Source organism: Larus michahellis, chromosome 5 (assembly GCF_964199755.1).
Source record: "Larus michahellis chromosome 5, bLarMic1.1, whole genome shotgun sequence".
NCBI lineage: Eukaryota > Metazoa > Chordata > Aves > Charadriiformes > Laridae > Larus > Larus michahellis.
The window spans coordinates 19,138,408-19,163,509 of NC_133900.1; the positions used below are offsets into that span (position 1 = coordinate 19,138,408).

At 38.9% G+C, this 25,102-nt stretch overlaps 1 protein-coding gene across 3 annotated transcripts in view; it reads right to left on the reverse strand.

The window, feature by feature from the left end:
- PCDH10 (protocadherin 10) overlaps positions 1 to 25,102 on the reverse strand; it is a 195,911-nt gene that overhangs the window by 29,125 nt on the left and 141,684 nt on the right. The window contains exon 8 of one of the 3 annotated variants that reach the window (XR_012587271.1): positions 3,210 to 3,297. The exons of the other annotated variants lie outside the window; for them this stretch is intronic. The gene's annotated coding sequence lies outside the window, so the exon portion shown is untranslated. Of the gene's footprint in view, positions 1 to 3,209; positions 3,298 to 25,102 lie in introns of those variants that run through there. 3 annotated transcript variants of the gene reach the window in all.

A 25,102-nucleotide genomic window follows, 5' to 3' on the forward strand; every position in this document is an offset into this window, starting at 1 on the left:
CAGTAATAAAAAAATAATAAAAAGCCTTCAAGGAAGAAAAAAAGGTAACAGAGGGTTTGAAGTCTGATATTTGTTTTAATATCTGTAATTAGTTTAATAATTCGGCAATACTTCTGCCTCACAGGCTAATGGCAGTTGTCTATAGAAATTACACATGCACTTGCTCAAAACTCCATTTTTTCTTTTAACTATCTGTGCACCATTTTACAGATCCTTCATGCTGTATCTACTGAACACAGAAATATTTTGTGCTTTTAGGATGCCTTTGATCTATAAATCTCAAAGTAGCTTGAACAATCACAACATTCTGCAAAACGAAAATTATTTTTACTTTATAACTGGGGAAACTGAAGCACAAGGTTCTCACCTTCAGACGTTTCACATGTTCCTGAATAAAAATTACAGTGGTCAAAAAACGCAGAGGTGACAAACATCCCTAGTTTGCACTGATGTATGTGTGAGTTACAAAGCCTCGCTGTGTCAGCAGCATTGGTCCAGCTGCGCTTACTGAGGCTCCAAGGTAAGAAACCTGAAGTTCCTTGCTTCTGGTGCCTGAGTGTATACATGTTGGACTGCATGATTTATTCCCTGATTACAGATTATGGCACAGTATCTAGAAACCCATCTTACGGAGAATTCTTCTACCTCATTTGATGGCCGTTATTGTAATACAAGCTGAGAATCTCACAGATGGTGTATTTGCCATCATTACCTCTCATGACAGCATCCCAGTTTTACAGACTGAGGACCCAAGAACAGTGGAATTGAGGGCTGAATGTAGGACTTATCTAAATTCACCTGGAGCAAGATGATGCACTACCCCAGAGATAATGAAGGAATTAGCATAATGAGGCAAACAAATGCTTCAGAGTCATAACTTCCCCTCCAACACCTCTTGCAACGCTTCCTTTGCTCTGTTGAGTACTAAAATCATCTCAGGGCTGCTGACAAGTGGATGATAAAGGAGAAGAATAAAATGCTGTCACAAATGTGGCCCATTCCCTTTATGCTCTCCACACACGTGATCCAGGGTACAGAAAAATAGAAACTGCCATGCTGGGTTAGACTGAAACGGCTAAATCCTGCCTCCACCTGAAGCCAGTGGCTGATGCTTAGGAGAGACAAGGGAGAAACAAGGTAAGGCCAGACTGATCCTTCTCAGCAAACATCACTGCTTCTGGCAGTCAAAAGGTCAAGGATTTCCTGAACTGTCTATCTGCCATGAAGTATCCATTTATCTGGCACCAAGTTCCACAATTTAATTACAAATTTTATGAAAAAGTATTTCCTTTTGTTTGTTTCAGATCTACTCCTTGAAAACAGACACATGGCTTCTCTTTTTTCCTAAGTAAATTGTTGTTCATGGACACATTGATCACTCTGTGAACCCTCTATTTCTTGTATCCTTTGTGTCCTCTGTTTCTCAGAACAGGCATGTCCTCATCTATTTGGTAATACTCATCTATAGTAAAAAACCTCCCATTATTCATAAACCTCTACCTCACCTTTAATCCAGTCATTAATCACCACAACCGATAACTACTATGATTAAGAAACAGTGACACTTGAGTAAAAACATTTCCTCTCATTTCATAATAGCTTAGTTTCCTAAAGGATCTTTCAACGAGGGATACTGTCAGAAATCCTAGTTCACCAGCGCTATAGCCATTCCAGTAACTTGAGGTGCCAAAGAACATGGCCACTCACAAGAATTTCTCTCTCTGCAGGTTATTAAACCATTAAAGCCATCCTTGCCACACCTTTGGCGCAGACGAGCTGGCACTCTCTGGACAGTACCATCTGTGATGCAGTGCATTAGGTTAAGACTGTTCCCCACGGGCAGTTTGGATGCAGCCTTTGGATCCACCTTTGGACACTGAGAGTGTTTAATTGTATGGCCAGATGCTGCCTGGCGGCCCCGGGGCCAATGAACATGCCCTGGTACTGCTTAGCGCACCAGCATAGAAAAAGCCTAAATCAACAAGGTCATCCAAAGCAGTGGTTTATATGTGATCAGCATGAGCCCAGACAAACAAAACCCCAGATTTTGCATGTTCTTGAAAGTATGGGGTGTCCTACATCATTCTGTGACCATCTAAGCCAAGCACATGCAATTCATAAATTTTAAACATAAAGAGAGTGCACCACAAAGTGAGAGCAGTATTCCTACATCTCAGTTTGCTGCCAGAATCATATTTTCCTCTGTTTTGTGCTTAAGGCACTGTACAAATTTTAAATCACAGTTATTTTGTGTTTGTTTGGGTTTTTTTAAAATTAAAACAAACTAATCACGGTTTAAAAGCGCTACTGGTAGGATGCTTATTTCTGTAACAAACCGTATCTTATCTTATTTTTTTTATTTTAAATTATTATAAAATAATTTCTTAATTTGTGTCTTTTATTCCAGGAAAGATGTCGTCAGAGATAAGCTATCTCTTCTACTTCGAACATTAAAACCTAAACACACGCCCTTCCCTTTCCTAAGTGTTGTCTTTCCAGGCAACCCTTCATTAACATGTTTTCGCATGGTTTATTTCCTCACTCTTCCTTGCTTAGTTGTTAAGAATACCTAACTGATTATCCAGGTTTTCAGCTGTTTCCTTGAAGTGACACAGCGTCTCATGCAGTTGAACTGAACTGAGAGCTTACTGAATAACCAACTCATCTGACACTGTGATTGTTCCGATCAAACATAATTATAACATTTCCAGGTTCCATTTAGGAAACCTAATCACCTTCTTATTGAAACATGGGCTTTTATGCAATTTTTATGTATTAGTGAAAACTTTACCCCTACTACATGTTCACACTTTCCTGTGTGCTTCTTCCGTGCCTGTTGGTTTTTGTAGGTCTGACTGCTGCACTGCTCCAGATAGTTCAAAAAATGCCAATTCTGCTAAGCTCTGCAGAAAGATGACTTGTTCGATTTAACTTCAGGTGAGATTCATCTCAGTAACTTCGGACGGCTACAACATAGGCATTTGAGTCTGCATTACTAGATCCCTGCTACAGGTGGTGGAGAGAAAAAGGCATTTCATAGGATAATGTACTTCAGTCTACTGAAATCATGAGAACCAGCTTGTTCTTGGATCGCAAGATCTAGACTTCTAAACTGTAGTCATCTAAAATTAGCTGAGATAATTCTGTTTCACTTACATATTTTTTTAATACCACCTTCTTCATAAGTACCTGAGGAGAGTGAATTCTTTGATTGTCCTGAGAAACCGCAGAGGAACAGCACTTGAGAGAATAATCTGTTTTATTTTCCCAAGTGATTAGCAGTCGAAGAGTGCCAACCTGCAAGTGCAAGTTATATTCAGTTACCATTAGAGTAGAAAATAAGGGCACAATTGTTCACAGAGGTTTAGTGTGTAATTCTGTCTTTTTCAGTGATTTCTCCAGAACATACTATACACCCAATGAAAATCTTCCAGGGACTTAATTTATAGTGTGGCCTAAAGCATAAAATTGTCCTCTCTGATGAGTTATGATCAAATACTTTGTCTGCCTAAGACAGAGTGAATTTGAACCAGCAGTGTGTTTCCTTGAGCCATGAAGAAGGAAGTGGCAATACGAGATAGGAAGGTTTATTACGTGCTCCGGTTCACTACGTTCACATGCAACAAATCATTTCCCTGTTCTGTGACTCTATTTACCCTTGCGTAGACTGAGTATTCGTATTTTCTGAAAAAGCAGCTGTGAAGTTTTACGTCTCAGAATTACACCTTGCTTTCAAATACACATGAACTTCTGTTTGTTTCACATCTGGAACGAAAATCAGAGTTCAGCCCTTGAGGTCCACGTAAATTATTTGAGACTCCCAGCTGAAAAGGGCTAGGAAAGTGTGCATTAATATTTAAACTTGCTTTGCATGTCATTTTCTGGGACATGTTTTCTAATCATTGACATTATCCAAACATGCCACATTTCCTCTTTCGCAAGGTTTTACTGTGGGATTATCTTGATTGATGTGGATAACAGCATTGCTGTGAAGAGCGCTCTTTTATGCATGCATTCCAGTTCCTGCTAACAACTGTAAAGATTAGGGGTTTATACAACAGGTATTAACTGACTTTTCCTGTTATTAACTATTTAGGTCAGTATTTTGCTTTATATTTTGTGCGTGAAGGCTTTATGATTAAGTATTCGAAGCAGTTCTGCTTTCTTTTTCTTGTTTGATTTATTGTTGGACAAGCTTGCTTAAGTCTTTGCTCACCTTTTCATATTTGAGGAATGCAAAAAGTCTTCAGGCACAAGGAAGATGAATACCTTATATCATACATTAAGGATGAATGTAAAATGCATTTCCACATTATTTTGTATGACTAAAAACCTTATCAGTAAAGTCCTCAACTTTATTAAAATCACTTGTAAAAGGACATGTGCCACATTTTGGACATAACCCTCATCATGGTCACAAGAAGACGTTCACAGCCGTTCTCTGTTCAATGCTGTGAACAGTACTGTGAGAGAGAAGGAAAGGAAAGTGCCACCCAATTAAATGATTACATATAATTCAAAGATTTGAAGATTTGAACCTTGAGTCCCAGCATGTAACATTCCTCTCTGGCCCATCTTCTCTCAGAAACCTCTGTTAAGGTTTTAATTTTTATTTTTGTCAAAGGGCTGAGAAACCATTTACATACTTGTCTTGAGGAAAATCTATGCCACATATATCCCCTACTATCTACACATTTGAAAGTTAAAGGTATGCAGATATTTTTCTACATCATGATAGAAATATCAGAGGGTTAAAATGAAAAAAAAATTAGGCTGAAAAACGCGTATTCACTTCCCTTCGAAGCCTGTAGCTTCCCAAAACCTTCGTGTTTGCATGATAAAAGGAATGAATGTTCAAATGAGAAATTTTACATATAAATAGGTTTCTTACAAATCACATATGTATGTAGTTTAAAAAGCTATATACAGAATCTTTACAGTTGTAAAATGTTTAGTTGTTGACCTCACTTCATTCTTCCTAAGGAGAAACAGATGGCTGTAATTGAAATTATATGTGATTTTAAAGTTGTGCCTAGTTTATGGATTTCGATACAGCTCTTCATTATTATACAATAAAAGGGGATTTCTTTCTTCCCTTCTTTCTTTCCTATAGTTTTTATTTTTATTTATATATTTATTTTTTAAGTCTGGTCAATGTTATAGGCAAGGGCGTAATTTTGGCACAAATCCTTGCTCTGGAGTAAGTTTACACTGTGTGTTTGGCCCAAATGACATCACCTACTATCTGGACAACCACCCCAAAAATCTACATTACGCTCCCCTCTCACATTTTTTGGGTACTGCAACATGATAAAGATCTCTTGTCTCTCTCTGTCCTGTGCCAGCCAGCGTGGGCAAGCTTGAGCTCTGCAGTGAGCCGGGTCCCAGCCAAGCCACCCGGCAACTTTGGCAAAAGCCCAGCGAGAGCTGGTACTGCTGCCATCCAGCTCTCAGCCCCCCTCCCTTGCCTGAGGGAACCCGCATTTCTTATCCTTCACCCGAGGACGCACGGGGGGAAGAGAACCCTCACACAGTAGGGCACCACGCTCGTGTTCACAAATGCAGGAATATTCAAAACCAACTAGAAATCACTGAGGATTTAATGCAGTGGAGAGACAGTCCCGAAAGGTATGAAGTAATGAATAACATAAACAGAAGGGAATTAGAAGCTCTTCTAAGAAAATAATGTGTATTCAAGAGGTAGGGTGCAAAATGCGAAGAAGGAGAAGTAGCGATAGTTCCATGAGGCAAGATCAGCAGGATTTTTTTCATTTTTATAAAATAAAATGTACATAATCAGAAGCTAGCACTGTTTGATGGCACCACTTCATCACATCAAGGGGAGTAAGATTTGGCTGAACTCAGCTGCTACAACTGTCTTGCTATCTCATTTGAAAGTACTGGGGTGGGTACTAATATACTAATATTCTAATGCTAATTATACTAATAATTCTTCTGATTTCTTTCTTCTAATTTCTTCCATTACAGTGGAACCATTACAACATGCCCAGTTTTAAGCAAAGTCAACAATTTGATTTTGTTTGGCAAGTAACTGAAAGTATAGTTTTCTTTCACAATTTAAAGAACAATTAAATAAAATATGATCAGCACAATTCTTTTTAGATTCAGGTGATAAGATTCCTTTTAATGCTGTGTGACAAAAACACTTTCCCAGGACTCTCCCCTGTCCCATTCACATTGACCTAAGCTCTATAGGGTAAGTAATCGCAACAGCAAAGTCCTGCTTGGCAATATTACACAATCTTTCCTAGAACCCTTCCCTGTAGCCTACTGAGCTAACACCACGGCAAGTCTCGGGATCTACTTTATCAGACAAGGTTAAACCTTCAGAAATCTTAATGAGTCTACTGAGCATTTGCAAATAGGTACATACACAAAGATCAAAAAAGGAGGCCTACCAAGTATGGGAGGAATATAGTTAGCGAAATAAAGTAAATTTCTCAAAAATTGGAGACTAAATTGGAAGGAATATATTTTAACATTTAAGGTCATTTTTAGATAAACCTGTTCCTAGTGGGGAATCACTGAGATTTTGCATGACTCAGACAGACAGCATGCTTTAAAAATGACAATACTTACAAAAAGCCAACCAGCTTTCTTCTACCTTCCTGCTCAGAGAATGACAAAAATTCCTAAACACACATTATTGGGGTAGAGTCAAGAGCTGCCTGAAGTGCCATTCACAAATGAATTCCAAAGCTCCTCCTCCCTCTGACCCTTCTGTAAGGCAGGAAAAGCACTTGGAACCAATGAGGCCAAACCAACTCAAAGAGGAAGTCCTTAAAATCTTCGAACTGTTTTAAGCCATTTTTCACCCAGTGGAAGTGGACAGAACCATTCCAGGGCAGCACGCAAAAACCTAAAGGCTGGCACCACAGGCTCACACAATGAAACGCTACCTCTGTTGTGAGGAGCTGAACGTTCCCAATGATGCTTTTCCCTAAACCTCTGCCTTTCAAGCCAAATATTAGTTATGCAACTTCCAAAAAAATGCAACCAGATAAGCTACGCATGGTGTTCTCATTAGATTTCTTCAGCAAGAGTAAGCAAGTGGCTTGTGGCTTCAGGTGAGAGGCCACCCACCTGAAAAGGCTGGGAAAATTATGCTAGAACAGAAGTACAAGACTTAAATTAACTGTCACAAAAAGGAAAGCTGTCCAAACTGAACAAAATGTGACTGTTAAACAGGACAGTTCAGAAGCTATTTTAAAAAGTAAAATCGATATTATTTTCAGGAATTTAAGAATTTAGTTTTAAAATTACTACTTTTCTAGCACTGAGCTTAAGCACTTCTCTGCGCTCATGTTTTTAAACATATCCTATATTGAATACTGCATTCAAACGGAAAATATTATAGCAAGGTGATAAAAATTTCCCAGTGGCCACTCTGGAGGAACCAAATGGATAAAAGATTAATGCCTCTGTATGACCAATTATATCATTGTCTTTAGTTATCAAGTTTCATTTCAAGAATATTTTCAGGAGCTAATTTTCACACATTTTTACAAGAGATTACTTTAAGAGATATAGTATGTCCAGTTATTGGATTTAAAAGGGAAAATAGCTTCTGGATACATAAGCACAGTACAGAATTCCGCAAAAATTAAAATTTCAGCATGCAAAACTTACTATAATGCAGAATAATGTAATTTTCATGACAAAAAAGTTTCATCATACATTTCAAATATATTAAGCTCTTAGACTGGAAGCTACATATATTTTCCTTTCTAAACTCAAGGAAAAGAAAAATTAAGGCAAGTCCACAAAATGTTTTATATTTTTGGTCAAACAGCAATATTATTCGCATGTGTTGCCTGAGTAATAGAGACCTATAGGTTTTCTCTTTTAAAATGCGACAGGTTTATAGTACCAGGATGCATGCTGCAAATAGCAGTAAGCATCTGACATTGTGAGATACAGAATAATTGATAACGTATGATGAGACTCATATGAAAGCAGAAGTAAAGATTAATTCATCCCATTTATAACTGGGACGGCTGAATCATATGATGTGATATTTTCCCAAGCTCCAATCATTTCCTCTGGGTTGCCTTAATGCTTGAGCAGATTTCTACAAGAATTACAGAATGAAATGCCAAGCGTCCACTGGTTCTGGCTATGACCCTTTTCTTTTTTGCCAGGTTTTGATGTCCCTTCTGCAAGGATCCTGACTACCATCATACTCCCCACTGTAGGGCACACAGAAACAAGGTGAAATATTGTCAGGAAAGATGCCTACATCTTCATCCATGTGAAGTGATGCTCTCGCTTCAGCCTGGTAAGAACTCTCCTCCTTGACTGCGCACCTATGTCTTTGCACACTAGATTTTGGAATAAGAGGTAAAACCTATCTTCTAGCTTTGGATTAATTATTTCAAAAGTAAATACGTCTTCCTCAAAAAATAGTTGTGGAGCAATCACACTGAGTAACTTCCACCAAATAATGATAAAGAAGCAAAAGCCCCCATCACGCTAATGATTAGTTCATAGAATAACTTACATTGGAAAAGACCTTTAAGATCACCGAGTCCAACCATAAACCTAACACTGCCAAGTCCACCACTAAACCATGTCTTTAATGCCACATCTGTATTTTCCTAATATCCAATCTAAACCTCCCCTGGTGTGCACCTTGAGGCCGTTTCGTCTCGTCCTGTCGCTTGTTACTCAGGAAAAGAGACAGACACCCACCTCACTACAAGATCCTCGCAGGCAGTTGTAGAGAGCAATTTACTAATTTCAAAGTGTCTGCTTCTTAATTTCCCACAATATTTTTACAATTTTTAGTTTCACAATATTTTGCATGAGAAGGAGCTTTCTCACCTTGCAGCCCAGCAATTAGAATCGGCTGTCAGAGGCTCAGGTTCAAATCTAATCTCTCTCTGAAACAAAACAAGCATTTAGAAAAATACCTTACACACAAAGTAATAAGGAATTGTGGGCTGGGGCCCCCTCAGTCTCTCATTTTTTCTCTTAAGCACTTAAACATTCATTAATACAGGAATACAAGCATCCCCAGAGACTGTTCTAAGCAGCAGGCTATAGAGTTACTTTTTGTATTGCTGACCAAAATAGATGCTCAGGCATTTTATACATAGTGGAGCTGTTCCAACAGAAAAACATGACATTCTGTAATAGCATATAGCTCCATAGTTAGGACATTTTCTTCCAAGCTGGGGGGGTGGGGGGGAGTACATGTCCTTAACATCAGTAGAGATTTGAACTGTTACCAATCCAACATACAAAAGAAAACTGCAGCACCTGTTTTGTGATAGCAGCTATATCCTCCTGTAAATCTAGCTTTTGCTTTTATCTAAAATGGCCACAAATGCATTTTTGGTTGAATAAAGCATGTTGCTTTGATTAGCTGGAAAAAAAACGGGGAGGAGGGAAGGGAGATCTGCTTCTTGTCAACTGGAACCATTTTAATTTATTTATTTTTAAGTTGGTCACTGAACTGACAAATCAATTTATTGTGTAGCCCAAGTGCAGATCGCCTGCCCTGAAGTCAAAGCAAGCTGCACATATGTAGGCAAAATTTGGCCTTTGCTTTGTGAGCACACCCCTCTGAGCTGAGGAGTACGGTTCCTACTGCAGGCTCTGCAGGTTCCATGTCAGCAAATGCCAATGGGTAAACTAAAAGAGAGAAGCTTTATAGAGATTAAGAGATTACAGTTTCTCTGCAAGATATAATTAAAAGAGAAGGAAGCTTAATTTCTCTAATTCCTAAAATGGAATATATCAGAGTAAAATATCTTCTATTTTTATTTTCATAAAAGTAAGCATTAATATGTGTTTCACAAAGCATTGTATCACTACACATGTATTCCAACAGCAACAAAGCAGATGTATCCATTAACAAACACCTGCTGAGATAAGCACTTTGCACTATACTAATTCATACGGATATCTATTATATACCACTTTCTATAATTTCATCCAACTTCTTAATTCAGTATTTGTACAACAATTAACAAGAGCAAGCTATGTAATAAAGAAGTAGAATTGTGGCAATCTTCTGCAACCTAAAGCAAAACATAAATACCTGAAGCAGATTTACTACTTTGACATATACTGTGACCAGTTGGCACCTCCAAAGAATTACTGCTAGGTACTTCCTGATCAATAAGTAGAAAAATTTTTCTCCTTGCTATTTAAATCCCATATGAGTAACTGGCCAAAACTGGAATTCCTGCTTCTGGGGAGAAACCATGGATGGTTTCTGGATTAAGCTTCTCTGAACACATCATGTTTAATAAAAGAACGCAAGAGAAATAGCACCAGCAATGTAAAGAAGCCCCTACCCATAGGGATTACCATGAAGAGGTGGCATGCACTGTAGATCAGTCCAGCTCTCTGGAAGGTTTTTGGAAAACCATCGATGCGCTTTGTTGGAAAGCACCACTTGATATTGCCCCTAAAGCAACACAGTGTATACAGGATAAAAATCTCCCCTTGGCTATGCAGACAGTTTACCTCCCAGCCGATGCACAGTGCCGCAGAGAGCAATGCCTGTGCCAGAGGGGAATGCTCAGCTCAGGGGCACGAGGGCAGCCTCTGCCTCCACTCTGGCCTGGAGCACTTGATTTAGGGACCCAGTGGCCTAATTTAGTTGTTACAACTGGCTTGGAAAGCTGTTGCACAGTGTGCCTTCAACAACTGAAAAGACAGAAAGTACAAATACGTTCATCTGGCTTGACGTCAAGTCTGTAAAATTCCCCTAAATTCTGAGAATTTCTGCACCAAACCAAAACATTCTGGTTCAACTGCTGTTTCTTTTAGGAGGATATCCAGGCGCAATTTAGGGTACCAATGACAAATAACCACCACATGTCAAGATATATAGTTTCAATAATGAATTAAGCTCATTTAAAAATACATATCTTGGTTTTATCTGCATTTGTCCTCCCAAATGTGAAATTTACCCATTCCATTCACAATGTATTTGAATACAACCTATTCTTTCATTTGAATGGAAAGACAAGTTATACAGAAATAAACAAATTAAAACACCACCAGTTCTTCTTTTTGGAACCAGCTGAGTACTACTCCATTCCTCACCTATTTTTAAATGTGAATTTTATTAGCAGTTTATCTGGCATTAGAAAAGTTATTCTTTTTGCATCCCTAGAGTGGAAGAATTGTAAATTATCAGGAAGAAAACTATTAGGAATCCTCAGCAAGAAAGCCAAACATAACCCAACTACGGAGTCTGAAGCCTGCATCGAGGTATAGGTTTGATTTCTCAGAAACCGGGGAGGTATGAACATGGACTTTCTCTTTTAGATGCACTGCATAGATACAGAGGGAGTTGTAAGAGTTCCCTGGCAGAAAATGAAAAAACCAGGAACCATGTAGACTATCCTTCATCTCCCTGACCCTGCACTTTCTTGCAAAGAACAGGACCCGTGGGATACTTCCCTCCCACTGCCAGAAAGCAATTTGTCCTGTACGTTTAGATAATAAAAATATTTGGGAGACTCTCATCTTTGCAAACTAAGAAAGTCTTCCCAGGAAGAGGAAACACAAACTGAAACCTAGCACTGTTGCTGTGACCACCCTGCTTTCTAAGGTTTTTCCTCGGGCCGTTTTTCCTTTTGGTGACCCAACCGACCCCCGTGCCCCGACTTGCACTCCTACCCATCACGTTCCTCCTGCACCATCTTCCAGTTCTCCCTCTTCCTCTACTCACCATGCCCTTTCCCTTCATGGTCTCTATATCTCTTGTCTCTTAAAGACTAAAAAACCCTCCCCTAGAAACCCCATGAAAATATTTTAAAAACTCAAAACTCTGTAATCCCTCAAAAAGATCTCTCCCTGGATAAAAAGAAGAAAAAAAGAAACTACAGAAAACAAAGTCTGAGTGAACTGGTATAATACCTGCAATCACAGTATTTCTCATTCTTTTTTGTTCTGTTCCCTTCTTCATATTCTGTTTACACTGTTTAGTTGGATATTATTAATTTCTCTGTATACAGTATGTGGGCAGTTATTGTTCCCTACATATCCGCAAAATACAACAACTATATTGATTAAATATATTAGCAAGCATATTACATAAAACACATCTTTTGACTTTTATCTGCGTCCCTCCATTAATCCCCATCCTGTACATATCCTTATGCTAAACAATATTTTGAAAAAATTCAAGAAGATGCAAGACTGAATGGATGTCCCCACAAAGGATATAAATCAATTTATGTAATTCAATTGCAGGGCTTAATTTTATGGTAAATTTGAACTACTCTATAATAAAGAATATTAAATTCTATACTACTTTTTTTTCTGCCTCGTGCTTCTATCAGTAATAAAAAACTGTTTTTCATAACAAGTAATTACGAACAGAGCATTCATAGAAAACTTATTCTATCTACAGTGAAAAACACTTGTTTACAAAAAAAAAAAAGAAACTAACACATTTAGGAAAAAACCAATGCAAGCAACGTTCTTGCATTACATTCCTACACTTAGGTTAGGACATGTTTATTAAGTTACAGCAATCTCGTATGTTGCTATAACAGCAAAATCCAAATAACTAAATAACCACAGTTAAAGAATACTCTGGCACATATATGTAAAAATGAAAGAACAGACCAAAAAATTCCTTTTGTCCAAAGTCTGGCTGGCACGAGCCAGTCTCGGAGGATCCCTTCAACACTGCTGGCTAAAGGACTAGGTGAGGCATTGGAGCTGAATGGCCGGAGCACCTGGTCTCCCACCAGAGCCATGCGGAGCCCGTGGTCAGTGCTCCACTGCAGCTAATGCTAGAGCTCTAAGCAATTGAGTAAAATCAGCAGGAAAGCCATCAGAAGGGCAGTTTACAGCAAAAAAATGTAGATGGTTGCAATGAAGTAAAAGCAGCAGGGGATAAGAACAAACAAAAGATGCTAAAACTGCAAACAAACAGGAAAAAAGTGGCAACAGGCAAAAGCAGTTCAAGAAACAAACCTAAAACTGAAGCAAACAGCACATTATTAGCAACACACAGTACAGACTGTTTCCTGCACCCTAAAAGGCAGGCAGGAGTTAGCAATAGATTTCAAGTACTTGGTTACAAAATAAAATTAATTCAGCAAAATTTTCTTTTGGAAGGAGACTTTTTCCTTTAATCATCTGTTTTATATTTGTCCTAGTACTACCAGAGATTGAAAAATTTAAAATCACGCTCTCTAAGAAGACAACACGACAGAATGACAACCAAGCTGGTGAGAAGTTCTGGCTTGATCAGAAAAAAATCTTTAGAGTTTACTGATAAGAAACCTCCAGGACAGAAGCCTGAGTTCACAAAAAACTCTGTCCTAAGCAAGAAGTGACCAATGTTACCTCTTTCAAAATAAGAGAGACATTGTCCTTATTTTCTGAATTACAGCCACAGGATGAGGTACCTCTTATTTGCCCCATGAAACAATTAATAAGTAGTCAGAGCACTTTTCCGGGCTGCTTGAATTATTTCCCTATGCTAGGAGAATTTAACCCTGCCTTCCTACCTGTCTATTAAAAGGTAGGTTACCATATCCATCAGAGCATTCCCCATTCTCCCCATGGAGGCTAAGAAATTATAGAGGACAATGCTAAACTGGAGAATTCTGCAGTGTGTGAGCCACCTTAGCTGGAAAGGGAACTCCAAATCCCTGTACCAAAAGCTGACATCAGAGCTGAAGCTGTCCTTAGCATGGAAACTGGAGCCCTCAGGTGAACAACAAACCACTAAACCTCACGCTCACATGTATTTTCTCTCTGGCCCACTGAATCATAAATTATTTTCTGCCTAAAATAACCAAGACATATGAGGTTAAGGAAACTCCTTGTACGTGAGAAGAGATTTTGAATCAGTTCAGGTCTCAGGTGCTGTGGGTGAGTGCTTTAACCATAGAGCAAGTATATACACAGAGAGACTTTACATCAGCAGCCCTTCAGTTGCAAGATGCAAGAATGCATCTATTTAATTTAATAGCTATATGCAAGAAACTACCTATTGCTTTTTTAAAAATTGTCCTCTATAAAGTATTCTTAAAACAAGCCAGCTAGGTAGAGTGTGAGGAGAGGGCGCAGTGTTTTATTTCTCCCCCATCCCTTTCTGTCTCCTCCATGAGGTATGGTAGAGATGGGGATTTCATTCTGTACACACGTAACAGCTCACCCTCTCCTGCAAGCCACGAAGGAGTAGAGAGACAGACAAAATAAAGTGGAGTTGTTGCTAATACTGGTCTTTAACTTGGAACTCTGCATTTGCTCCTTCCCTATCTGAACAGGTAACTCTTTATGATGGCGCAATCTGAACAAGTATCTGGGATCTGGAAGACATTCTTCCTATATGGCAAGATTTGCCAATTACCTTCTTACCTTTGATATAAAATTTACAATTTTTACAGCAAATTTGGTAGGTTCTACAATCACTGGCAAGTTCAGAAGGTTAGACAAAGGGTTCTGTAATCAATTAAGCTGCCTGAATGCAAAACTTGGTTACACCATTGCAAGTTCAGGGAGCACCTTAATCAGAATTTAGCTTCTTTCCTCAAATCTTTTCTGGTGCCTGCAGTATAATAGCAATTGGTTTAAGCTTCTGGGCTCTGCACTGGGCACAGCAGTATATTTGAGAATGGAAAGCAAATATCACTTCTGCATATTCCAGGACCATCAGTGCCCCCATGGGCAGTGCTGGGCAGCCTGGGCTGTGGTCCTCCTTTGAGGAAGAAATGATTAAAAATAAATTCTTAAATTCTGCATTCAACACTGTTGAATGACTGTTACACCTGGTTCTTTCTGGGTGAACCACTGCAGTTCACTATGTACACTACGCACCCCACATTTCTTCATATATTTATGGAATACAGAGATTCCACTGGCTACTTCAAAAAACGAATTTTTAACAGTGGCTATTCTCTAACAACTGTCAAGAGATGTGATTAAAGAGAATATCACTGTGGCATCAGCTTTCCTTTAAAAAAATAAAAGGAGGGGGGCAGAGGGAGAGAGAGATGCCATAAGTTCAGGAGCAAAACACTGTTATTATTCTGAAGCAGGACTGACATCCTTGCATTAACACAGTATGAAATCATGGTAGCAATTTTCATGCTGTATTATTTTGTTTTTGTCAGGTCACTGATTTTCAATTTCATCAATACTATATAAAACTAAGGAAGATAATAGAATAAAAAGCATCCATTTGGAGTCCACTACTGAAGCAAGAACGTGTTGCTGCTTCTGTGAATTTAAACCAACCAATCCACTCACAGAAAATACGGGTTATTCTCGTCCTGCAATAACATAAATAAACCAAACTCAGAGGTTACAGAAAAGGCAATACACCAGAGTAAACCTGATACAATTCTGAGTAAGTCTATGCTACTATAGTTTACAAGTTGAATTTCACCTTCCTCTAAGATGCAACAAAGTAACCAGAGAAGTACCAAAATAAAAAGCTGCAGTGGGATTTGTTTTCACTCATCTGGACCCATGTTCTGAGGCTTTCCCCAAATGCTATTCATTTAAAGTTAATTTACCACTTAAATCATGCTAGATTTAGCTTACCATTTCTCATCTTTCAGCTGTCTTTATGTTTTGACTGTATCATTATGACTGATCTAAGGTCTCCTGAACTACAGGTTATGGCAAAATACAAACGAGGAGAAAGACGCGTGCCATTTTCAAAGCACGCCTGGCCAAGTCACCACCTGCGAGGGTCCCAGTTCAAGAAGAAAAGCTCAAGGAACTGCACCTGCGAGGCAGAGAAGCCCCTAGAGAGCCACCTCTCCATCTGGAGGTATTTAGGAGGTTCTTCGCCTGGAGAAGAGAAGAAAGGAGAACAAAGAGAAAACAGCTTATAAGAGATCCAAAAGAGCTTGGAGTTGGGCAGCTTGACTATGAAGCATGTCAATAGCTGCTTCTCTAATTCACAACAGCTCCATCAGGCTCTACACCCCTGGAGCTCCTTATCTGCCTACAGCCTCAGCCCAAGCAAGAGAACCTTTCCTGCGAAGGAGTCACCAAACTTTCACGCTTCCTCTCAGGCACATGCTTGTGCAAGATCAGAGATGACTTTCCAAGGAGAAACATGCAACTTCCTTCTTCAGAGGTGACTGGAAGCCCCTAGAAACTTTCCGCAGTGGAGGATAGGGGTAGCAGGGAGATGGACACAGCCAGTCCTCCTCCCTTTATTCTCCACTTGTATCCATGGCAGGCACGTCCCTCAATGCCTCTGAGTCCACTGGGAAGACTACCTGCTGCTCTCATTCCCCACTATTCTTGTTGATGTAAGGAGAGACACAAGGGCTGGAAGGGACCTAATGCTCGTTCTGGCCAAGCCCTAACCTAGATAGATGAGGAACGAGGCCACGCTGCACAGCACACGTATCCCATAGTTGAACAAGCTCTTGCGAGGGCAACAATATGTCTACTTTCACTGCAAGAGTTTAAACATGGACAATTGCAGTGATTTTCTCCACTGTTCTACAATATCGGCAGTCGCACATTTCCCTATGAAAATGCTGTGGATTAAATTGGACATTGCATGATTTTTTCTAAAACTGGATCCTTCCCATCTCTATTTGAAAATAATTATTCCTTTTCCAACACTGAATGATTAAAATGTAACTAACACCACACTTATTTTACATGATCAATGTTGGTACAATGAATTAGCACATGAATTATTAATATCTAGGCACTTTTTCTAATTGTTTTCTAATGTTCTGTTATTATATATTCATTTGATATTCACTGCAATGCTAGTGATCGCCATTTTTTCATTTGTTCCATAAAAATCACATATGTTGCCTTTGCTCTCTGCAAAGAATTGAAAGGAGGAATTATGGTCACCTGATGTCTCTTTCATTCTCGCATTTCAAAAAGTTGCACAGTTACCCATGGACAGGGCATTTGTTTAAAAGAAAAAAAACAAACAAACACACACACACAACCCAAAACCCACACAACATCACACGGGGTAAACGCTCACTTGGAGAATCGGATCTCTTGAACAGGATGGTCAGTCGCTGCCTGGAGGGAAGCAAGAGTCTCCATTTCAAGCCTTCTTACAGCAGCACATTCAGATGGATTGGGTTAGATTCCCCAAACTGCTGTTCTCTTTATCTCTTATAATCCAGCTGTCTGCTGGTCCTGTGCAACCACTCCAAAACAGGCATCATCCATCACTATTGGTCATCTTAAACAACATACAAAACACATCCCATCTTAACCACGCAAAGACACTGGTCTACATCGCCAGTTGTGCATCTGCAGAAACTGTTTCTACTGACTGCTTACAGGTGTCTCATCTATGTATAGTTTGGTTGATTCTGTAGGAGGAACCACCTGGAGAACCTGCTGGAGCAGCCCAGTTCCCCACCCAGAACACAGGGAGAGCCTGTCCACTGGTCCAGGCACAGCAGGAGCTGCCCAGGAGAACTGTCAGGACAGCCCAGAATTCCCACCTGGGGCCCTCCTTCACCACATCAAGTACTTTGCTGTGGTGGGGCCTGGGAATTCAATCAATCACCTTGTTTCAAGTTAGCCCGTTGTCTCCTCTCAATCCATTGCCTTAGCTCTGCAGAGACTGGATGGGAAGTTCCTCTATCACTCAGGGAAACAACAACTTCACTGTCCTGGGCGAGCACATGGCACAGCCCTGACACCCAGCCCCTCCACAGCCACTACTATAGTTCAAAGCTGAATTTCCTCCTTATATCCCACTTATAACTTAAATTCTGTACACTCTTGCCACAAACCTGCCAAATCTGTTATTGACTCTTGAGGCAGTTTCAGGGTGTTTTTTTTCTGGATACACTGAATGTCACATTTCTGCATTAGGAATTATTGTCATTGTGGGGAGACATTTGTTTAACATCCATGAATTCTCTCTTAGCTGTCGGCCAATGGCCGGTATAACATCACTAAGGGAGAAGAAATGAGCACATAGTACTTCTGGTAAAAATGTATAGATATACTACCCTGCATCATCATAACCTGTCCCCAGAGAATCTTAAATGCCCTGGGATTACATTTTTTTTTTTCCTTCTGTTTGAGTCAAAATAAAAAATCACATCAATTCCAATGCATCTGTTAACAAAAGCGTATGTCCCTGGAAGCTGATATTTTTCTCACTCCTATGGTGTCCCAATTTTCCAGGTGGCACCAGCCTTCTTATTATGAGGTACCTTTACTTATCTGTTCTTAGGTTGGGAGGTATCACAAAAAGAATTCATATTAGATTGTTCATGGAATCACTATCTTGCCTTTAAACAAAACAAAATATTCTAATTACACATATTACTACCCACAGACTTAGGAGAAAATGAAACGCATTGTGTAAAAGCACACTCTTTAAAAGCAGGGCACCTGAACATGATGGAAGTAAACAATGGGATGTTCAAAGTAGTGTGTACAAGTACTGGGTTTTTTTGTTATTAGGCTTTGTTTGCCTTGATCATAACTCCCAGCACAAAATCAACTAAGATCACTCGAGACAATACCACAAACTATTTTCTTAATAACCACAAAGAAAAAATCCCACATTTCATGGCTATTAACGCTCACCGAAAAAGCTCACAAAATACAAAACATGATGCAGGATGACTCCAGGCTTTGTTTTGTGCCCTTGTCCATATCTTCAAAACACCTTATCATGCAAAACAAAAAAAGTACTTCACATCAATATTTTATTGAAATTCTTTCAGAGAAGACTTATATACATTATATTTTCAAGATGAGATGCAGACTATTTTAGTTGCAGGGGAGAGCAATATATTGGATAATAGCTGACATTTGACTCCCAGGGTTTTTCTTTTATGAATCAAAATTCATTTAGTGATAGTAAAGTAGAAGAGTGTGGCCAAGAAATCGATAGAAATGTTCTGTATTCTAGTTATGGAACACAGAGATAACCCTAAGTCAACATTAATGATGCTGGCCTGTATAAACATTGACAAAGCCGAAGGAATGATTTTAAATAATAGACTTCAACAAGCAGGTATCGACAAGCTGTGTTAATGGCGATTGCTGTCATACTTTATGATGGTTTTAATTTATTCGGTGTGTGGAAATGATCAGTGGCATACAGTTGATAGCTGTAGGATGATGTAATTTGGACAAAATTTCTCAAACTACATGACAATGGTCAGCTCCTTCTTTCCTCTAACAGCTCTGAAGAAATAAAATCTCTTTTGAAATACATAACATTTATTTACCGGCTCACTCCAGCTCCGTGCCAGTTGCCAAAGATGGGTTTACTTTTATTTTCCTTATTGGCAATGAACATACTGAAATTACACTACCAAATGTACATATCCCATGGATTAATAAATTGGGTAAAGTCCATAAAATACGTAGAACAAAGACCTTCTATTTCCTGACTATCCAAAATACAGCTGCTATTGGAAGGAACTGTTCATGTTCAAAGAAAGAAACATCAAAACAGAAGAAAGGGATGAGGATGTGAGCTGTCTGCTCCATACATGTGTGATTAAGCCCATCTTCCCCTCAGCTCAGACTGAAAACTGCCAGATACTCCTGACCCAAGCAAAGCAGTAAAACAAAAGCGGGGATGAAATAGTGTTTAACAAATACAGCTCCAACACAAACAAAGAAGCAATATCAAGAGCAATGCAGCTACGGTCCAAGATACATTCCAAATTATTATCTAAAATATTAATTCTAGGAACACCTATTCTTCAATTTTGGGATTTAAATGTTTTGTTTCTGAAACCCAGAAGCCTAAGCCAACTCTTTAATTAGACATTAAATCAAAACAACAGCAAAAATCTATTTCTATTCTGTTTGACTTCAAGGAGTTGATTTTTATTAAACCTTTGCCTGTTTGGATACCAACGTGTACTTTTATTCCTGATTCAACCAGCTACTTGAAATAGAGCCATTCTTGACGTCTCGCAGCTAAAGCTTTAGAACATCCACTTAATTTTCAGTTTATTAAAAAAAAAATTCCAATTTATTACTCTAAATGATCAAGTGTAGTGCAAACAAAGGTGTCAGGCATACCTATAAGTTCAGGCCCCTGCAATATATATCTCATTTCCTTAAAACCAGCATAAATCAGAGGTTAATAATGAATCATCTATAAGAGATGGCAAAAAAAAGTCATTATACTGTGAGTGACAATAACTATGCAAAATTAATTAGAAGTTTCAGTGTCCCCAAAACAACAATAAACAAACATTTTGGGTCATCCTTCATTTACTTATTGAGTCTTCTAATACTTGGTAGCAAGTACAACTAACAAGGCTCCTACACTTCTGAGAATTTCAGATTTTATTAAAATAAAAAGAGAAAAAGAAGAGCATATCTACCTTTCATAGTTACAAAGACAAGCTTAAACATTCAACTTTAATGTACCCCAAAGACACAAGCGAGAACGCAAGGAAAAAAAAAAGATATTTTGGATTCTTTTTTATGTTTTAAGCAAAACTCCTGATTATTGTACATTTAACATAAGCAATACTGTATATTCAAAATGTCACTAAAGAAAAACTTTGCCAGCAGGATCAACACAATGAGAATGAGGAATAAAAAATGCCCAGACAAAAGAAAGTGCCTTCTCTCCCCTTAGTTTGATTTCTTACTAAGAAATCAAAATATGCTTATTACTGTCTATTGGGAAATGCATATCAATTCCACCTTTATTTTATGAATATTTACTTAGCTGAATACCTAGTGCTGCTAATCCATATTTTATGAATATGCGTATACACACACAAAAGCTACACGGAAATTGTTTCCTTTATAACACAAAAGAACTTTTTCTCTTGGTAAGCATCTGTTTTTTTGAACAGGGAGGAGGAATAAGCCCCATCACTAGGCAAAAATATATCTGAATTTTGAGAAGTTTTTGAGACTATTTGCAAGCCATAGATTATTTTTTGTTTTCACAGCATACCTTTTGAGGCAGAACAGGAGAGAACCTTTTCCTTTTGTCCTTTATTATGCCCTTACCTATGTTATCTTTAGTGAATAGTAATACATTCCATAAAGATAATTTAATTATTTTCAGAAGTATAAGCAGCAAAAAGCCTCAGTGACTAAGGATAAAAATGCCTTCTTATTCACCACCCCATCATGTGATTTTTTTTATATCAGCTATTTTCCTTTGCAAGGGTACGGGGAGAAGCATCAGAAGCATTTTCTGCTCACATAGGAGAGAATAACTCAATATATGTGTTTCAGAAACCATTTCTCAGGATCTTTCAATTCTATTTATTTCAAATACCACTGCCTCAAGAGTAATAAATATACAACTGCCTGGGGACAAAACAAAGTGTTTAATCTTGATGCAAGAGGTCGCACAGTTGTTAAACAAGAGAACCTCAGAATTTGTTTCTTTGAGGCACAAGGAGAAAAGAATTTTATTGAGGATACTTTCTGATACCCAAAAGAATTAAGAAATGTAGGCCAATTTTAGCAATAAAGACATATTAAATGAATGTATCATGCATGAGGATTTTTGTATGCTGACCTTACAAACAGTAATTCAGCAGAAGGCAGATCAGACAGGAAAAGTCAGTCTATTTTGTAACAGAGCTGTGCATAGACACTAATGTTGACATATTTGTTGACTCTGGTTCAGGAAAATATGAACATTAGTACTTCCTTTTCGAAAGCCTGATTACTAAACCATTGCAGTGTACCACCACCATAAGCAACTATGTATGTTCTTGCTTTGTTCAGCTCAAAAAACCATGATGGATTTTAAATTGTTGCTTAGTCCTGCCTTATTTGTCTTCATGTATTCAGGATTACTCTAAAGTGAGTAATTTTTTCCTGGGGAAAAAGTATTACAGTGATTTAACCAAAACATGTCCTTGATCTATCTGGAGTGGGATTGTTAATCTTCAAATGCAGAAGACGTTCTCACAAGACAAGAGAAACACCCATGTTTTGGTTTGGAAGGTGTTTTTAGAAGTGTCAGCATTTTGTCTAGTCATCTCAGAAGACAACCTTTGTCTCAATGAACTACTTACACATTAACCACAGATAGCAAAGGCATTAAAGCAGATTAAAATGCAACATTATGGTTTAGTTTGAAGAAATAGCTTCCAGTACAGAAACATTAAATAATGTATCTAATTGTATTTTCGGCACCTGAACAGTCTGTAGAATTTTTCTCCAAGGGAAGCGCATTTCAACCCTACTTTTCCCAATTGGCTGCATTAACTGTAGATAGCCCGCAATTCAGTACAGCAAAACAGTAAGTGTCTGAGTCCGCTAGAAATGATGGCTTGTGAGATCCTGCACAACATCACCACACATTCAGTCATCCGTGCTCTGTATTCAGCCACCAAGTTGGAAACGCAGGTTCTTTCCAGAAGACAAAGACGACAGCAACTAATTCATCTGGAAAAATCTGTATTGATGAAGCCCAAGAAATTTATTTCAAAGGGACAAAGTGGGTCACAAGAAGAGAAATTTCATTTTTGAGTTTTGTTTTTAAACAGAAATACCTTTTTTTCCCTAGAGAGGATGCCTAATTGCCGCATTTAGGCAACCAAAGCTAAAAAGGACAAACGGATTAACGATGACACTCCTAAAATAAGGGTTATCTTCAAGCCAAGCTTAAGTTTTCATTTCGGCCATAAAAAATGGTACAGAGCCTCAGATGAGACAACAGGAAGGCTATACAAATTCATTTAAAGACAAAATAATGAATTCCATCATGATGGCTTGCAGAATTGAAAACAACTAAAACATGAAAGCTACAACTTCAGGAAGCAAAGAAGAGAATAAAGTTTACAAGCCTTTCTCCTTAGAGAAGACAATAAGAGATAAGACACCTAAATACAAAATAAAGATTCAGTACTCGTCACCTCTCTTACAGGCAGAGATTCTGTCTGCATGTTACTGTGCACTGGCATGTGAGTATGAAAAACAAAGCTGCTTCTCCTTCATATGAGCTCCAGTCCAATTACCAAGTTGGGAATTCACCAGTAGGAAGACTCTAGTTTTGTTCTAAATTCACTTAAGTTGTAACTATTTGTATTTTGTCTTACATAAGAAAAAATAAACATTTCATCTGCTTTAGCTAATATAGAAAAGACTAATATTGGATAGTGCAATTTTGAGGCACTATTAATACAAAATAAAAAAAATTCTTTTTGTTAGAAAAAAAGGTATATAAAACTATATCTACATATGGAAGAGAAAAAACTCATTTAGATGGCCTTCTGTTTTACTCGGGTAAAACAAAATCCAAGATAAACCAAAGTCCTCTGGAAGTCAAAGGTGGGTGATAAATAACCTTTAGAGTAAGGACAAATTCTAGACTGTGAAAGTAGTGTGAGCCAGTGAAAAAAATCATGCAGCACACGGTATTTTGGTCACAGGGTAGTATCACTACTACTATCGCGCTACCAGCTTCTGCAGTCAGTCCAGAAGAAAATCAGCAGGGAGAGCCGTAGCAGTAACACGGGCACATGCAGAGCCTCAAAGACTGAATACAACTGCACTACATTGCAGAACTGTTGTAGAAGCTGACCTTATTCTCAATTGATACAAACGCAAATCCAGAATTATCCTGGTTTTTGATATATGGTAGTCTCAGCATCACATTATTTTTTCAAAAATTATTAAAAAAAGGCCCACCAAGCAATCAAATCCAAGAATAAATTTTGATATTGTGCTAAATCTACATCAGTAATGAGATACATTTTATATTGCACCTTCTACATTTCAATGTAAGTAAAGCGAGAGAACATCTGGATAGAGGGATGCACGTGGACTTTAATTCCCTAAGACTGTGCTGCAGCAGGACTGGCACTGCTCCAAACTACAGACTTCTTGCAGCTGCATAGAGACTGTGCTGCACCACTGCAAGAGGGCAACACTAGGCACCCTCCTCTGTGTAAAACTCACCCACAATTTTAAGGGCACTTTTGCCTTGTTATGTTAGTTCAATGCTTGACATTGGGCTTGGTCGCAAACTAACCAGATTCCCACCTTGCCATGCAACTAAGCAGAGAAACCAGTCCTGGAAAGGACACCTCCAGCCTGGCCTCAATGGGGGAACTCATACATAACAGAGGGTGGCACAGAGCCAGCTGTACCAGTGTCACAGCAGTGCTGAGAGCTCCCTGAAACGGTATTTGAGCTAAGTACTTCACCAAACTCCTGTGTAAGAGACCAATAGCATAGCACTGCATCGACTATGCTCCAGCCCTTGAGACCTTGGAGCTAACCTGCCCTTCTTCACTCTGTAGAGCTCTGCACAGCGCAGCTACGCACTGAGCAGTACAAGTAACAGAAATGCTGTAAATAATCCCTTGCCTTTTCTCCATCGTGAACTCTACACACTTGTGCTGTCCTCTGAGGCAGTTTGACAAGACAGTACCCACCAGGCCTCTGTGAATGCCTCCTGCTCCCAAGACATTTCCTCAGCACGGAGCAGAGAACTGCAACCTTTAGATGTGTTTATTCCTACCCCTCCTCACTTAACCCTGCCTGGCAGCGCTCCAGGCAGCAGCAGAACCCCGTGCCTGCCTGGAGATATTTGGAAAAGGGGCATGCCGAGAGCTCCCCGCTACCTGGGTTGGGCCTGGACACCCAGGCACAGTTCAATTGCACAACTGAAGTTCAAGGCCCGCTGCACTGAGGCAGAGGCATCTCGCTCCTGTCCTGCAGGGTACCTGCTTTGCTCTTCACCATTTGTCTCTCTTGTTCTCTTACACTTGGATATTTTTTTTTTTTTCCTATGGTGACTGACATGTGACACTGTTTGTGTCACCTTACCTACAAGTAGTGCCCTTCCTGCACTTTTTATGTGATCAACAATCAGAACCAAAAAAGAAGAGGAATGAGGCACTGGAATGGATAATGAACACAGAATTATTTGTCCTGCTTCAGATCCAAGGCAGCTACTGATCTGGAGATGTTAAGACACTGTCTTATAGAAGGGCTCTATAAATATCTCTTGCTGGTGATTTCTAGCTTCCTTTGAAGTGTCAGGCACTTGACATTACCAGAGATTCCTCTGCATTAGGCAGACAGATGTGATATAACATATTAATCCCAAGAGGTAGATTGCTATATCCCCTTCCTGGCACCCACCTAAAAGTCAGCAGAAAAGAGTGAATTTAAAGCA